Raw genomic sequence first — 18579 nt, 5'->3', positions numbered from 1 at the left:
TCACAGACACCATAATGTAATACTAGATTTATTAGGACTGACTGATTATAGTTGTTCAGTAATGAATAAAATTAATACATTTCTGTATATTCATAATATGGGAGATAAAACCCTGCCTGCAGGATAACCACCTGCCTTTATTTGAACCTCAGAGCTCTCCATGACAGTCTTACTCCAGACAATATCTTCCTTTATTCTTTACTATTGGGTCTAGCATATAGTCTGAGCCATACACTCAGTATTACAAAAGCAAGGACAATAAAACTTCAAAATCTTTGCTGTTTAGCAATCAATTTGTAAAGACATCTGGTGTTTTGTTGCTGTTTCAAAAATATCTAGAGTGTGTTGGCCTCTGGAGAGAGATCAAAACTGTCAAGACCTGTTGTCAGGGCTTGTTTTGCCTGTGGATAGAGAAGCTGTGCAGTTTATATCTTAATTGCACTTAGTTTCTACCTCAGCAGGAGATGGTATGTAAAATGAAAGCTGCTACCTAGCTGCCAACAACTATAAAATGGTTCTCTTCCTTCCAGGGACCAAAGCCTGGTTCTTACAAACAGCAAATTAAGTGGCAAATCTGTTTTTGAGCTGTTACCACTGCTACTAAAAGCTCATATAATTGCAGGGGTGGTATGGGAGGGGAAAACAGCCCCTGAAAAGGGCCCTATTCCCCAGCACACGCTGGTCAGCCCACCCTGGTGACCCCTCCCAAAGAAGGGAAGCAGAGGCAGAATACTTGTCCTATCTCCTGTCTTACTCCAGTACCACCCAAAGACAGGAAGATAAAGCCTGTCTGTCCAGTGAATCCAGTACAGTATCCATGTCACCACAAAGAACTTAGGCAGGCTGGCTGCAGCTCTTTGGCAACTGGGCTGCCCCAGCCCAGGTGGCCGAGACAGCCATTGGCCCATCAGGATAAGTTACAATGGCCAGACCACTTGTGCAGTCTTTGCAAACCTACTTTACACAGATTGTCATAAAGATTTAGTGAGGGAAATGGCAGGGAAGCCATTTATGCTGCCAGAACACCTTGGAAGGAAATGATATAGACAGATTTACCTCTTGATTTGTAAATGGTTTTAATGTCATATCCGCTACCTTTGTATTGTGTACTGGCTACCTAGAACTATTGGGGTTTAGTGCTTGCCCTCAGAAGGATGGTCTCAGAAGGATGGTTGGCTTCATGTTCCTTTGGCATTCTCATGGAAACATTCCCTGTGATATTATCCAATTTATCTATAAAATACACATCATTATTTATTTAATTGCTGCTACCACTTCAAGATGTATAGGGCTGACATCTGTGTCATGTGGCTATATCAGTTTCCCTTTTATTCCACTTTAGCTCATGTTCCAAAACTATGAAATGCATGGCTTGAAATGAGTTCAATATCTGAGTGAGTGACAAATGGACCTCAGTTTACAAATGAAACAAATGAAATGAATATTATATAAGATAAGTCTGTGTAATAAAAATCCAATATTAAATCTTATCTCTTCTGCATAGTTATAATCCCCCTTTCTTATATTTCTATTTAGCCCCTGTAGTTGAATTAAACAAGAAAACCCTATTATGTTTCCTTGGTTAGATGTTCACAGTTTTTATTTTCTTGCTAGTCTGAAAAGTTTTTCAAGTCCAGAACATTTTAAATGATTCAAATTGTGGCCAATGTTTGACCACAGCCTCCATAAGCATCTCAAGTAGCAATGAGACGAGCTGTGGCTCAAGTAGAGTACTTGTTCTGCATACAGAAGTTCCCAGTTTCAGTCTGTGACACCTCCAGTTAAAATATCTCAGGTAGTATACTACATATTTGAAAGTCCTTGGCATGTCTGAGGTCCTAGAAATCACCTTCCAGTCAGAGGAGACAATAGCAAGTAAGATGGACATACAGCCTGACTTGATATAAGGAAACTTTGAGTTTCTCTGGCAGATCTCTGCCAGAGATAAGAGTCTGACCGATTCTGCACAAAGGCGTAAAATGTGCACCGCCTTCTGCTTGCAAACACACAATAGGAAACAGTGCATTTGCACGCTTCCTGAATGGAGACCCCTCCTGTGTTATCCTGCCATCTCCTTTTTGCCTCCCAATGAGGCAGCAGAGAAGCAGGAAGCATGGACAACCCGAAGTTCCCCCCAGCTCCTTGAATTGTCAATCAACCAAAGCCACCAATCTTTTCACAGCAGTGGTTTTGGAACTCAAACTCCGCCCCCCGAGTGCCAAAATTAATTTAAAACATTACACTTTAGCCTTGCTATGGGGAAATGCCACAACAGTAAAACATTTCTTTTGCACTTCCGTGTTGCTTTGGGATGATACCACAGCAATAAAACATTTCCTTAAATCCCTTGTGGAGATTCTTTATATGATGGTCTCTCTTTATGTTTGGGTAGATTTGTGATAGGCTGGCCAAGGTAACTGAACCCTGTTGATTGTGTGTTAACAATGAAGTTTTAACATAAAGCACATGGATGCCAAGCTAATAGGGAAAGGGCTGCTGCATCACGCGCCCCCCTTCTTTCCCTGTTCATACCCCATTGCCAGAAAACAAAAAAAAGAATGTGTTTTAGCTGCCTGATCCACATATTACCATACACACTGAAGAGAACATTTTATTTGAAGTGAAGGCACGTCACTTTGTGGTTCTGTAGCTACACGGACCATGGCATTAAATTTTTTTTTTTCAATCAGGAAATGGAGAGGGAAGGGCGGGAAATGTCACACATTTCTCCCTCCAGACAGGCTTGCCCCTGTTTGTGCCTTGATTTGCAGTGCAACAAGAAGGAAATTGGGATTTTGTGATTTCCCTCATCGTGGATAAAACTGGATGATATCCTGCACCACCCACTGGAGAACTATGGGTTGCTGCCGACATCATGTGGAATCAGCACTAAAACCCATGAGCAATGAGTGGCTGTCCAGGGGCAAATTTCCCATGTGGAATCGGTCTCTATCATGAGCCTACCTGTGGCAAACAAAACAAAATAAAACAAACCCAGGCCTACTTGCTGGTCTGCCTCTTCTGCGCTGCTGGATCTCTGGCTCAGTAATTCAGAAGCACAAAAAAGAACAAGAGGAGTACACAAAATTTGATTATTTAGCTGAAAGTATGACTGAGCCAACGGTTGATTCTATTCTAAAAATTGTGTTAGCAGTTTCCGTCCCTTCGCAGGGGCTACCATGAAAGGGCGGCAAAAATATTCAGTTTTGAATGGTTATCGATTGGCTAAGATTAGAGTAACACTACAACCCTAAGCAGTTTCTGAATATACTGTGCCAAAGAAACAAATTTCAGGTTGTGGTTATGGTGGATAGGAAAAAATAAGATTATGCTGAAATATTATATTTTATTATCAAATTAGCATGACATTCACTCAGCATCAGAGCACCTTTCATGATGTTTAAAGCAAGGAAAAAAGGCTACTTGGCTTTGAATTTTATTGAAAGGATAAAGTGTCAAATGATGCAAAAATCTAAGAGGAAGCAGATGAAAAATGAATTTCTTCAGCCCTCTTAAACCTATCTGAAATTTCTCTGGGATCAAATTATCATGGACTGAAATGTCCCCAACTGGCACTATCTGCTTTCTTTCCCCTTTTCCAGACATATCTGATGAAATTAGTAAGGAAGCTAATGCTGGTGATTATTAGACTCCAGACATCACCAAAAGTATGCATGACAATGGCCACGGCCATGACCACTGGGATCTATGGGAAGAGTAGCTTACATAGTTATTGATGTCAGAATATATGTCAGAATCCTCACCATAGTGGTGATCCCAGAACTATGAGGAATAATAAAAAGCCACAAATCTTTTCTACTTTTGCTGCTGCAAACATCTAATACATTTTGGAAAAGGGATATACAATCCCATAACGTTAGAACAGATGCCTATGTGATACCTTATAATTTGTATTAAGCCCTCTTCAAACTGAAAGCATGCTATTTATATCCCTGAGTCAGACAGTCTACTGCATGAATTCTGAATAGGTGAAAGAATAAGAAAAAATTCATTTATGTAGTCATCCTTTTCTCTTCAACATATAACAGATATATTTTAATTAACAGGTTTGGGTCTAGGGGCAAGGAGGGCAAATTAAGCTTAAACATGTTGTGGGCAGAGTTTGGAAGTCTGACGTATTGTAAATGACAATGAATTATCCTAGGTGTTGATATGAATCTAATTGATTTGATCAGCTAAGCTGCATAACGGAGATGAATAAATGCGTAATGATTCCTACTCTTGAGCTAGGGGAGAGACAACATTTTATATCCTTATAAATGTCAGCCTTTCAAGTGAGAGTTATGAAAATGCCAAACTGTCACAGCTCACCAGGTTAATTTTCTTCTCATTGGCCTTCTTTTAATTAAAGTGAACATGAGCATGCTTATATTTCCCTTGTGTGTCCATAACTGTTTTAGTTCTTTCCACTTAGATTGCAATGATTAAGTTTTATATTTTAGATCACTGGTAAACCACTATTGGACTTAAACTGTGCTAGACTAATGAGGTGCTGTTTTAAATACCACACTGAAGACCATATCCGTGCTTACAAAAATGCTGTTTATCAAGCATCGTATTGTACATAAACAGTTTGAAAAATACTTGTAATGCTATCGGCTTGTAAATCATTATGGAGGAGTTATGTGTGCAGTTGAAAAGATATTTTTGAAAAAACTTTGTGGAAGGCTATCATGTGCTATTTATTGTGAAACAGTATTCAGTAGAAGACCCTCCTGCCAAGTTACAGTGAATTTCATTTTCATTGTGCAGCCAATATTTTTGTTTTGTTTTCTGATTATTTAGTTTTTCTTTAAATATCACTAACAAAAACATGAATATTGGATTTTAGCCCCATTGTTTCCAAAAATAATTAACATACTAAAGCATCCAATCAAAACATTTAAATTCTTTCAACAATCCATTTAAATTCTTTCCAAAATACACATTTTAAATATTTGGCCAATAGGTACTAAGTATATGTACCTGGAAAGAAGAGGAGGGCATTCAGAATACCATCCCTGATTAGAAGTGTTAGGTGGAAATCGTGTTTCTATGGCAACTTAGTGTTATAAGAGCATTTTGCTAGCTTTTATTAGACTGGTTGATACTTATTTGATACAACATTTGTCCACCTTTGTCCCTTGATACCTAGCATTTTTCTTTATTTCCTTCTTCCTCTATGCTGACATTTTTGCCATTATTTACTTTTCAGTTGTAAACTCCTCAGGGAAAGGGTCCACCTTTGGGACTTATTTTACTCCAAACTAGCAATTAAATAAATAAAACAACGAATATAACAAAAATAACCATTGTGCATATGCTGTCAGAATATAGGGGACAGATCAGTCTCTACATGGCCTTGAGATTGTGCAGCAGCAGTGATCACATCCTGCCCTTTCTTTCATGGTTGAATTATGGCAGTTCAGAGAATGCTGGGGTATGTTCAAGAACACAAGCTGATATCATAGTGGGGCACTCCTGAGGCTTAGAGGTAGAAGGCCTTATCTTTACCCAAGAATAGACTTTCTCAACTTTTAAATTTTTGAGAACTCCCTAAAACATTCTTCAGGCTTCGAGAAACCCCAGAAGTGATGCAATCATGCAGAATAAGGTTGGGAAGCAAAGCTGTGTACACGCCCATACCCTCCAGGCCCATCACTGGACATCTGGAGATCTCCAGGCCCATCACTGGATAACATGACAATATATGGACATATCACCCAATAAATGTTTAACAATTTTTTTAAAAAATTTAAATTAACTCCCACCCATTCAAGAAATGCTTCCAGGGCCATCAAGAAAACCCAGGGTTTTGTGAAACCATGGTTGAGAAAGCCTTTTCTAGAAGAATGGAATGTGCAAATTAGAATGCACTCAGAGGTTGATGAAGAAGATTTGCTTTTCTCTACTTACAATTTCTTTACTCGCCCCACAACTGACACCCTGTGAGGTAGAGTTCTGAGAGAACTGTGACTGTCCCAAGGTCATGTGCTGAACACATGGAATAGAAGAGGATGAGCTGCAGGCTATCAGGAGGCAGCAGAAGATGCTCAGGTGCTGCTATTTCACTGCTGTTCAGGTTGTAGCCATAGGTGACAATGTCATTGGTTTGAGTGATGGCTATTCTCAGTTAACCAGAAGCAACAATCTATCCAGTACATATGTCAAAGATATTGAAATTAGACCAGTTTAAAATTCTGATTTTAAACATTTGTGCAGGCCAAAAGATTGGTGTCACTGCTGTTATACCAGTGGTATTCTTTTCTTCAGTTCTAAATGTAAACTTTTTTTGTGTGTGATTGAGTACATTCATTTTGTCCAAAGCAAACTGTAAAAAGTACTAGCTATAATTATTGCCATCTGTGGCACATGGTTACATATTTTAGTCCATTGTAAGCAGCTATCTAGAATAAGCATCTACAGTACAAATAAAAAGACACTATATTCATGCACTGTGCTCACCGGAATACTCTGAAGAATACATGTAATTCATATTTCCAGATATGTTCATGCATTGTTCGGGTCTAGCTACAAATAATTTCAAGCATGAGTACCATCTGGGCTAAGTATGTTTTCCTCTCCTTGCAGTTATTAAAACCTGGACTTGGGCAGAGAGGCAAACCCTTGTATGTGAACCAAACTCTGGCTTTCAGCCTGTTAAATCACTTCATCAATCAGAACCAACCAAGGATGAGTTTGCTTATCTGTATTAGGCATTTTAAAAAAATGGTAAACTGCAATTAAATATTTTTCTATGAGTTGCTTTGGGTGTCATCATGCCAGCAATGACTGAATGACAATTTGGTACTTGGGCAAAAACTCTAAGGTAAAACTTAGTTCTACTATAGAGGCTTTGCCCAAATACCAGAGCTTTACACAGACATTCCTGGTGAACTTCCTATATAACACTGACCACAAGGCCTCGGCCTTCTCCTTTCTCCTGGTAAGTCCCCCCCACCAACTAGCTGATGGGTATCTGGAGGCAGGGCATGGTATAAGGGAACTCCCAACTTCACAGAGGATCTGGCATCCCTAAATCCAAATGAAGACAAGTAGTTCCATGGAATGTACAGGGAGAGATTAAACTTTTCTTTTAAAGAAATTATCTGGAGAATCACATGTGCATCTACATCACTATCTTTCATCAAAGTTCTGAGTGGCAGCTGAATGGAATGACGTGTTTGAGGAGATACATACATTCTTGCTATGGTGATCCAGCCACATATGGAAGTCAACAAGTGATGAACATACTTATGTGAACCAGTCTTTCTTCATGCCTTTAATGTTTACAGCGCAATCCTATGCGGAATCACTCTAGAAGAACCCTATTGAACTCATAGAACTGCACTGGTAGAGTCTTGGTTTGGAAAGGAGGTTTGACCATTAGGCACTACAGTACAGATGAGAAACAGAACTGAACTCAGATGTCATCTTATTGATATCTAAGAATCAAGAATGGGCTGGCTAAATCTTCCTCTGTGTCCTTAACTGATCAGCGAGAGAACTGATATTATCAAAATTCATTATTGCCAAATGGGCCAAAATGTGAAGACTTGGGCTCTATTAGCAATTTCTTTGTTATAAATTATTTATTATTTGATTTTTACCCTGTTATTCCCCAAAGGACTCAGAAAAATATGATGAGAGATGGCTTTGCCAACAGATAATTTCTACTTCTAGACATTGAAAAATACCTGACAGCTTCTAATGATCTCCAAGCTGTATATCTCATTTTTTCACACTGTGTCCTGCACTCCTTCATGTGAAGAGAAGAATCTTTTCAGTACAAGTTCTCAACCTGACCTTTGGAGTTTTATGAAGCGTCTTTCTATATAGACAGTAAAAATATTGAGGCTTCCTGGGTTTTTAAAAATTTACTGCAGTGGATATTAGTGTAGCCCTACTCGCAGCTACCCATCTATTTGTATGATGGCATTTAAAAAAAATGATGACAAATGTATATCATATTATAAATAAGCATTTCCTAGCCGAGGACTACTGCTGTCTCTTGGAGTCAAAATTAGATTTATGAAGACTATTTCTTGTTCTCAGGAAGTGACCATGAGCTCAGGGTTTCTCTTCTTGTCCATTAGAAGCCTAACAATATGTGGCCTCCAAATATGACAGAAAGCATAAGTTCCACCTTTGACCTCAGAACGCTGTTCCTTGCCATTGTTTTGAAACCAAGGCTGTTGAGAGACATAAAGCTATACTTTTAAGCACTCAAATGCATGATGCCCACATTGTCATCAAACTCCAGATGTGAATAATTAATTATGCCTGTGCTGACTCAAGCCCTTGGCATAGTGTTCCTGTCACAATGAGTATGCCCCTCTGAAAAATCATTAAAGAATCCTATTTGAAGGATGGTATTATTATAGTCATAATTTTTAATGATTGTGTCCTGTCTGTTTTCTTCCCTACAGAAGGAAAACTTTTGAAAAAAGGGATGATATTAAGCTTAAGCTTTAGATAAAATCTTGGCTCTCTTATTTCCATAGGACATATTTCAAAGTTTAATTATCTACTAAAATTTCATTTTGAGTTTGTAGATCTACTTTTTAGAAACGAATAGCACTACTGATATTATCAGGATCAAAGAGCAAATATGGAACATGATAATTATGTTATCCTTTTGATACAGGACAGAACAGAGAATAAGAATACATTTTGGAGAAACCAAGAGTTTTACTTTAAACTGCAGCTTGATATTACAAGCCAGTTAAACCAAAGTAAATTAATTATTACCAACTTCAGCTATTCCATGTAATTAAATAATTTAGATGAAACTTTGACTTCTGGTTATATCTATAAATGTATGTATGTATGTATGTATGTATGTATGTATGTATGTATGTATGTATGTATGTATATAGAATCTGTAAAGTGCTCCGCGAAAGCGGTAAAAATAAAACAGTAAGAGGTAAGTAGGCAGAGAAAGGTGCAGGGCAAGACTGGGATAAAAACTCGAAGGGGCCAATTGGAAGCCACAAAGTGGCTCCCGATTGGCCCCTTGGCCTGTCCCAGATGTCCCGGACTCTGGGGGGAGGGGGACAGCTGGGGGGAGGCTTCAGTGTGGGGCTCGGAACAGGCTTGCTGCTTCCCAGATGTGGCGGGCCTGCTCCAAGCCCCATGCTGAAGATGGGGACTAGAGGGGGGGCACCGGGAACATCTTCTGTCCAGTGGCCAAACTCGTGGGGGGGGCTGAGGCCAGGGCGGCAGCGGAGGGGGTGCCAAGGCCTACTTACCCCTTACTGCTTTTACATATGCATAGGGGAGCAACTGGGTGGCATAATATGATAACTTGCCCCTGTTCCCTCACTCTGTTGCACGACTTCCCCTCCATTTTTCCTTCCTTTCTGGCTGAGCAGCCCTTTTATCTATTTTCTACTTTTCTAAAGATCTATGGCTGCTCCATCCTGTCACTTAATTGTATTTTGCTGCTGGCTTAGCACAGGAACTTGAGGGAAGAAATAAGATCACCTTTTTAACTAAAACTTCTGAAAATGATGCAGAGAGGCTTTAGAGCAGGGGCGCATGGGGATTGTCCATGGACATCTGGAGAACCACAGTTTGCCTCCTCCCCCCACTTTAAAGCATTCAAAAATAAACAAAATATTTTTTTCAAGAAAGAGCGGAGACTTCATGTGAAATCTTGGGCCAACTGGACAGGGGCAGTTCAGCTATCCTTGTGCTGTTAGACCTGTCAGCTGCATTTGGCATGGTCAACCATGATTTGTTAGCCCACCATTTTACTGGGGCTGGGAGTTATTTATTTATTTATAATTTGATTTATATACCACAATTTTCAGAAATTCCGGATACATGGGATACCCCTCCAAAGGCTGATCTTATTTCTCCAGAACCAGACACAGAGGGTTGCAGTTGGGGAGGAGATATCATGTCCCTTTCAACTCCATTGTGAAGTCCCACTGGGGACTCTCCCCCATGCTTTTTAACATGTGCATGTGCTCTCTGGACTAGCTGGTCTAGAGTTATGAATTGAGTTGTCACCAATTAGCAGATGAAATCCAGATCTATCTCCTGATGGATGGCTGCCTAGATCCCTCCCCCCTAATATTTCCCAGGTGTTTGAAAGCCATAGCTGGATGGTTAGAGCTGAGTTGCCTGAAACTGAACCGCTCCAGGATGGGGAGGAAGGCTGCAGACCAGGAAATATGTCTTCCCAGCCTGGCCAAAGGTGCAACTTAAGATTGCGCCCATGGACATGAATCTGGGGGTGATTCTTGACACTTTCCTATAAATGGAGGCACAGGTTACTAGATTAGCTGGCACTAATTTACACCAAGCAAACCTACTCTTGCTCTATCGGTCCTCGGAACAGCTAGCCATGGTGATCCATACAACAGTCACCTCTAGGCTTGATTTCTGTAACTCACTCTGCACTGGCCTTCCCTTATCTTTAACCCCAAAATTGTAACTGGTGCAGAATGCAGCTGCTAGGGCCCTCACAGGGACATCTTGTAGGTCCCATATCCAGCCAGTGCTGAAGCAGCTGCATTGATTGCAGATCAAGTTTAAGATATTGATACTGATCTTCAAGGCCACTTCTGTGACCCACATACCTGAGGGACCACCTGTAACATTATTTCCCCCGCAGGGCTCTTAGCTCTGTGGGTGCAAACCTGTTGGTAATCCCTGGCCCAAGGGAAGTACACCTGGCCTTGGCCAGGGCCTTTTCAACCCTAGCCCTGACCTGGTAGAATGAGTTCCCAGAAGAGCTAAGGGCCCTGTAGGAGCTCTCGCAGTTCTGTAGGGCCAGTTATAATGAGTTCTTCTGCCAGGTATTTGGTTGAGGCCAGGGCAGTTAAGAACTATGGGCCCCTCCTTGCATCAGCTGGGCCCCTTCTTGCCTCAACATGCTGATCCCCAGATTTTCTTTTCCCCTTGAGATACGGGGTGGATAGAAGAGGTGCCTGAGCTATGGAAAATGGGTAGGGGTAGGCTTAAGTCCAATGCTGCTGTTTCTTTTTGAAGGGATTGGGATTTTTAAATGCATTTTACTGTTGGGTTTTAAAGTACTATAACCAACCATGAGCCAGTGAGCAATTGGGAGTGGCAGGTAATAAATGGACAAATAATGAAATAAATAAACATATCTGGGGTGAATCAAATGTAACTCTGAGCTAATTTAACATTTTCACAAACTCCACCTCATATATTTCCAGAATACCAGAGTTCTTAGAAATGAGATGCTTTTGTTCTAGTGTTTCCTAAACACTGTAGTTTAACTGAATCTTCAGGTTTCAGAATGCAGGGATACAATACTAATTTTCCAATTTCTTCTTTAAACAAACCAGGGATTATTCCACTATTCAGAGCTATCTCCCTTTTCAACTAGACTGGGAATAACTTCTCTAACTAAAAGATCTCTCTTTTTCTGGTCTGAATGGAGTATTTTCACTGATCCTTCCGGTTCTCCTTGCCAACCTTCCCAGTTCTTGGTCAGTGTTAAACTTTTGCATAGGAATTGCATTCCTATGGCAGTGTTGTTGTTGTTGTTGCTGTTGTTGTTGTTATTATTATTATTATTTATTTATTGAATTTCTAGCCTGCCAATCCCACGAAGGCTCGTGGTGGATAACAACATCTATAAAATCCCCCTAAAAATTAAAAACCCATACTATAAAATATATAACAATCCATACCTAAAACTAATCAAGAATAGAGATTGTAATCAAATCCCATATGTCATTTGAATGAAACATGAATAAAGCATATAATTATGTTCCTCTCAGTGAAATGAAAGCAGGGCAAAATGAAGAATGAAATCAATGGAATGGAAATGGCACTTGGTCTGAAAGCATGATCAAAGACAACTTAATTGGCTGTGTTTATGCCTGTATAGTTCATCTGCCTTCCCCATGTTAGGAATTTTGGAGTCGTTACAGAAAAAGCTACTTGGAAACTCATCAGTGAACAACTCCTTATCTTCCATTTATTTATTTATAACTGAATTTATAGACCACCATTCTCGGCCCAGCCAGATCGTGGTGGTTTACATAAAATATAAAGCAGCATAAAACCCAGTACAATCAATGGCAGCAACAAAAACAACCTACTGTGTATACTTGCATATAAGCCAACCTGCATATAAACCAAGACACCTAATTTTACCACAAAATCTGGGCAAACATTGACTCGCATATAAGCTGAGGGTGGGAAATGCAGCAGGCTACTGGTAAATTTACAGGGTTTCCTAAGCACTTAATCCATGCTCCATCATCACAGGCTTTCCCATCCAGCCTCCCCCCCAACAAATACAGAAAAGTCAAGAGGATTAATAGCTGCTGGTTTTTGTACTCCGTTTTTCACTAACCAAAGGAGTCTCAAAGCGGCTTACAATTGCCTTCCCTTCCTCTCTAGATGCCAGACACCCTGAGAGAGCACTGACAGAACTGCTCTGTGAGAACAGCTCTGGCAGGAGAACCAAATAGTGCCCTCCAGGCCAGCAAACCAGAGCAGAACAACAGTACCCTACTGTTAGCAACCTACTACAACAAGTACAACAGCTAACAAACTGGGGGCTACAGTGCCCCTCCGAACAAAACATTGAAATAAAGAACCATAAAACTGAAAACTGAAAGAAGGAACTGTAAGAATCAACTTTTAAAAGAAATACAACCCCAAGAAGAAAAGGCAAACAATGCTGCCCCTCAGATAAAAGGAGAAAGAAACACTAGAAGAAACAGTAAATCCGAAAGCACTCCCAAAACCCACCTCACCCCACTCACAGAAACCAAAAGAATAGTTTGGAAGAAGTGATTAGGAAAAGAAGGGGAAAATATCAGAATCCCTCAGTCAAACCATTGATGTTCTACAAGCTGCCAGAGTAAGCTCAGCTTTCAAGATATTTGCAGGAGGCAAAGGTTAACTGGGAGCAACTAGCTCACTTGCAAAGAGCTCAGCTTGCAAATGCAATGCTACGCTTAGCTGGCTGGGAGCAGGCTGTTAATCAATCACTTGCATATAAGCCAAGGAGGTCTTTTTAGTGATAAAAACTGTGCTGGAAAACTCGGCTTATATGCAAGTATATACGGTACTCTCTTGTACAACCCTCAACCCTTCTGCTGGCAGTTGTTGTTGCCATGATAGCTGACACAGGTGATGTATGGCCTAGGGGGCGGGAGTTCAGATTATAAAAGGGGAGGGTACAAATTATACAGTTGGATGCAATCTTATTACCCCATCCTCAACCAAATGCCTGGTGGAAGAGCTTCATCTTGCAGACTGGAAATGCCCTGGCCCTGGTCGAGGCCAGGTGCGCTTCCTGGGTTGAAGATCTCTGCTGCATAGGGGAGCACCATCACCTTTCACAGATCTGGTAAACAAAACTATCATAGTAAGTCAAATATTACCCTGTAAATCTCTTGGAATGGATTTCTGTTCTCTAAAATGCATAAAGTTACATGTGCTATTTTCTTTCTGTTGTACTAATAATTCCTTCAGATTCAGAGACTGCAACCCAGATTATGATGCTAAGTGTAAATGTTATCTTATGGTCTAGGTCCATGGACTACGGATATCTGGAGAGCCACAGTCTGGCCACCCTTGGTCTAGGTTCTTGACCCAGGCTGCTGTTTGATTAAATTTAGTTGATGTAGTGGAAGTTTTTATTGAGCAGGGGAAAAATATACCTGGATTTCAAGGAAGGCATCATAAACAGCTATATGATATGTTAAACTGACAGAGATTTCTAATTATAAGACTGGTTCAAGTTATTTTTTAAAGAGACAAATTAATGTAATAGTCTGCAGATGAAACGTTGTGACATTGTAACTGGCAGATCTTTCAAACTGGAGAGCTATATGTAAAATTCAAATGAAGAAGTTCTGGAACATGTACTACCATTCAAAATGTATTCCATCTCTTGGGAAAGATTATTAACTATGCCTTGCAGTTTGCATTCTTCTTCATTTGCATTAAACATAGCTCATTAAAATAAATGGACGAGGATCTAGTAGGTGAAATCTTCATAGATGTAATCAGAATGTTTAAATAAGTTATGGGCAGCACTGTGAAAATGATTTCAAAGATTGTATTAAAATTGTATCCAAAATTTCTCCAGTATTCATTGTAGGGAATTTGCATTTGGATATATTCGGTCTGAATATATACTAAGTCTGGAAAATTAAAAAAATATTGATCTGGAAAGGCCAGGAAATATTTAGAATTAGAATCATAGAGTTGGTAGGGACCTCTAGGGCCATCTAGGCCAATCCCCTGCAGAATGCAGGAAACTCACAACTACCCGCTCACCCATAGTAACCCCAAATCCATGCCCACCAGAATCCTTGGCTGGTCTGGCATGGAGGAAATTTACCTCTTGACCCCAAAGTGGTGATGGGCATTTCTGTGGGCATGCAAGAAAGGGCCACAAGAGCAAAAAACTGACATAATCCCTTCTGCCCACCCACTTACCATCTGTCTAAATTCACAGAAATAGAATATCTGTCAGATGGCTGTCTAGCCTCTGCTTAAAAACTTCCAAAGAAGGAGAACTCACCACCTCCCGAGGAAGCCTGTTCCACTGAGGAACTGCTCTGTCAGGAACTACTTCTGGATGTTTAGCCAAAAATTCTTTTGAATTAATTTCATCCCATTGGTTCTGGTCCAACCCCCGTGAGCAACAGAAAACAACTCTGCACAATCCTCTATGTGACAGCCTTTCAAGTACTTGAAGATGGCTATCATAATCACCTCTTAGTCATCTTCTCTCCTGGCTGAAGAAGAGTTGGTTCTCATATGCTGCTTCTCTCTACCCAAAGGAGTCTCAAAGCAGCTAACATTCACCTTTCCTCCTCCTCCTCTCCAGGCTTAACAGACTATGCTCCCTCAACCTTGGTCTCTAAACCCCTCACCCTTTTCTTTGCCCTTCTCTAGACATGCTTTTCTAGACATGCTCCAGTTTTTCTACATCTTTCTTCAATTGTGGCACCCAAAACTGAACACAGTACTCTAAGTCAGCTCCAACCAGAGCAGAGTAAAGCAGTACCATTAACTGAAAATATTGGGGGGGGGGGCATCATTTCAAGATGCACAGGGCTGTCTTTATTATTCTGGTATGTCTTTGTCTTACAAAATACAGATCTGAGAGCCAGTGTGACGTAATGGTTAAAGAGCACCAGACTCTAATCTGGAGAACCAGGTTTGATTCCCCACGTCTCCACATGTAGTCAGCTGGGTGACCTTGGGCTAGTCATAGTTCTCTTAGAGCTAAACAAAATTTGAGTCCAATAGCACTTTTAATATCAGCAGAGTTTTGTAAGTTGTTTTGGAACTCCTTTGGCTAGTAAAAAGTGGGGTATAAAACAAGCTCCTTCCTCTTCCTGCGGCATGGTATTAGCTTGTACATTGGTTGTGTTAGGCTTGCTACACTGTCTCACAGTTCTGCCAGCATTTCCTGGTTCTGAATTGGTTCTGTGGGTTTGTTGGTTCTCTCTGCTGTGCTTCCTTATGTGTCTTTGGCTATTCTTTGCCCTGGAGAAAACATGGAATTCCCTCCCCCCCAGCAAACAATGGAGGATGGCTGTGGGCACCTTGTTTGGGGGACCATAGAACAAGCTATCATGGTCCAATTCATTATTTAAACGACAGGCACCTGCAGTATTGCTGAAAGTTTGGTGCAGTTTGCTAAAACAAAAACAAAAACCAGCCCCTCCAGGAATATTCCCTACAGGGATTAATGGACCTGAATACTATCAGAATCCCATGGAAAAAAAATTCGGTCTGAATAGCAAACCAGTATTTGTAAATCAGAACAAGAATGCCAATATTTTTGTCTCCTTGATATCCAGATCTGAAAACATTTTTGGGTGAGCTGTACATCCCTAATTCAGTGCATTGGTGTTGTATATAGTGTAAGATTCAGCTGATCCCATCCTGGCTGACTGAGATGTGGAAGTACTTGAGGAACAAATGCTTGATTTCTAGGGTCACCTAGGGCTATATTTTATCAAACAGGGCCACTTGTGGCCCTCTGCTATAGCATCATTAACTGAGTTTTAGTTCTTTTCAGATTTTTCTAAAACCAAACATTTTATTGTCATTCCTTTCCTACAAAGATCTACATGAATGAAGAGTAGAAAGATACCAAGATACCAGTGCTTGAAGACCAAACTACAGTTCTTCTCAGATGATCAGAGCTTTAACCATCTTTGTGCACCCCTGCCTGGTGGAATGAGCTCCTGGAAGAGCTAAGGGCCCTGCCAGAACTAACTCAGTTCTGCAGAACCTGTAAAATGGAGCTCTTCCACTAGGCATTTGGTTGAGGCTGGGCTGACAGAAGATCTGGTCCTTCCTCTGGTGCCCCTACTGGTTACATCCCTGGAAACTTGAAAAATTGGGGGAGGTAGGGTGAGGTTTGGGGTTATGGCTAGCTTGTTGGGGAATTGTGTGTTTTTTATGTACTTTATCTGTATTGTATCTTATTTGTTGTTAGCCACTGTGAGCTGGCAGGCCAGGAGTGGTGGTCAATAAGTGCAATAAACAAAGAAGCAAATAAAAAAATAAATAAGGGCATTTCTTATCTCCCACAATGACACTGGCCACAAAAAGAAAGAAAGCTACTGGTATGGCTACTGGGAAGGCATATAGTCCAAGGGCTGCTCATGAGGAAAGTCTTTAGCCAGAATTATCTCCTTGGATAAGAAGCTTGAGTGTTCAGTAGGCAGTCAACTAGGTCTGTACCTGGAGCCAGGAAAGAAGGCAGGCCATGCTTATTATTTTTGAGAGTTTTTGTGTTAAAAATAGAGAAACATCGCTGAAGGAATGAATTGCTTGAAGAACTATTAAAACTGTTTCAGGAAATGTATTAATCTTTATTGGGCTAGCAAAATATGGATTTTGTTATGTATTTCTAAATAGAGCCATCATATACATCAATTGCTCATCAGAGTGGAACTGCATCTTTCAGAAGAACTTTACTGTTTCAGGTTTGTTTTCACATTTTGTATGACCTTCAAATCTTCCCAGGGTATTTTAGAACTGTTCATTTTGAATTAAAAACAAACCAACCCTACTAACATACGAGAGTAATATAGAGGAAGCATTTCATTTTACTGCCAGCCTTTAATTATTCAGCTCTATGAATTCACAAGAGAACAATACCTATAATGAGTCAGACTATGTCACGACTTTGTTATTTTAAAAGTATGCAGAGACTGGCTACAGATTTCCAGATCAGGGAGAAAAAAAGACAAGTTGGTGATGATAATATTCTTGACCATCACCTAACTGGTACAGCTAAGAGCCTGGGCTTAGCACCAATTATTTTCTTGTTAAAGACCAAGCAGTGTGTTGTTAGTGCTTGAGTAGAAAAGTGACATAAAGGATAATTTTAAATAGCCCTCACTATCTGTTTTATCCAGGGGACAAAGAGATACATTTCTGAAGAACATGGGTACCCCAATCCAACTGTTTGCCATCCAGAGCTCCTCTACCTATCATAACTTTCACATTAATTTCAGGAGCCTGCAGAAATGCTGGTATGACAGGTCAGAGTTTCACAACATGTGAACGAATTCTGCCACCTTCCTCTATTATTTGTGGCTAGAGTGGTTGTTCATCATCGCCGCCATAATCACTGACATTTATACCACCCTTTCTTTTATTAGGAAATTTAAGGTGGCAGCGATCTTTGAAAGTCCCTGAAACAAGCAGAGGAAAGATATTGAAGCTACAGATGCATGGAAATCTGCAGTAGTCAAATACAGTAGTGATACATCAGGACTTCAGATGTGCAGTTCAAGCCTTCTCAACTACCCTGCCCTCTGGAAGATCATGAAATTATTGCTGTTTCTGATGCATGAAGCAGGTTTGGGGGTTGGGTTTTTTTTGCTAACTGGGTATATGGGACCAGAGATGACTTAATGCATTGATGTATCAATCCCCCCTCTCCCCCAAAAAACCCACCCCTGAATTAGAAATTAAATTCTGCAGGCGTGTGTGATGTAAAGTGTCATGATTTCTACTGATACTTCATGAGAGTACATGCTGGCCCTAAGGGGTGATGCTCTGCTGTTGGCTGCTTCCCTTTGAGGACAGAACACTCCCCATGAGGGCTGCCAACTTCTAGGTAAAGCCTGAAGTTCTTGTCACAGCCCCTCAGTTTCCATATAGATTTCCTCTGCCATTGCTCCAAATGTATTTTTGTTTGTGGCTCTTGGCTCAAGGCTGTGACCAAGACTAAAAGGTTTTATTTTGTAAAATGCTTGCTAGTAGTGGAGACACGATATCTAGAGGTGAGCCAATGTCTGAATGTTAGCCCAGTAAGTATTTTTTATGTATATACGTATGTATGTATGTATTTATTTATTTATTGGACTTGTATACTGCCGCTCCAAGCAAGTTGGCTCGTGGTGGTTCTCATAAAACACCATATATAAAACACATCTTAAAATAACATACAATATATAATATCCCCACAATAGCAATAAAATCCCCTTAAAATGATATCTTATGGTAATATTATCTCAATAACAAAACAGCTAATCAAGAAACAAAGAGATGGTGGTAATAACATGTAACTCCTCAGCCCAGCGCTTCTGGTTAGAA

General features: G+C 40.3%; 1 long non-coding RNA gene across 1 annotated transcript in view; it reads left to right on the top strand.

The window, feature by feature from the left end:
- LOC143838077 (uncharacterized) overlaps positions 1-17689 on the top strand; it is a 43190-nt gene extending 25501 nt beyond the window's left edge. Inside the window, exons 2-3 of the long non-coding RNA XR_013231215.1 lie at positions 16891-16958; positions 17640-17689. This is a non-coding gene — a long non-coding RNA (uncharacterized LOC143838077). The remainder of the gene's footprint in view (positions 1-16890; positions 16959-17639) is intronic.
- The last annotated feature ends 890 nt before the right edge of the window (positions 17690-18579 follow it).

Source organism: Paroedura picta, chromosome 5 (assembly GCF_049243985.1).
Source record: "Paroedura picta isolate Pp20150507F chromosome 5, Ppicta_v3.0, whole genome shotgun sequence".
Taxonomy (NCBI): domain Eukaryota; kingdom Metazoa; phylum Chordata; class Lepidosauria; order Squamata; family Gekkonidae; genus Paroedura; species Paroedura picta.
The sequence above is the reverse complement of the archived record's forward strand: the minus strand, read 5'-3'. Positions and strand labels throughout refer to the sequence as shown.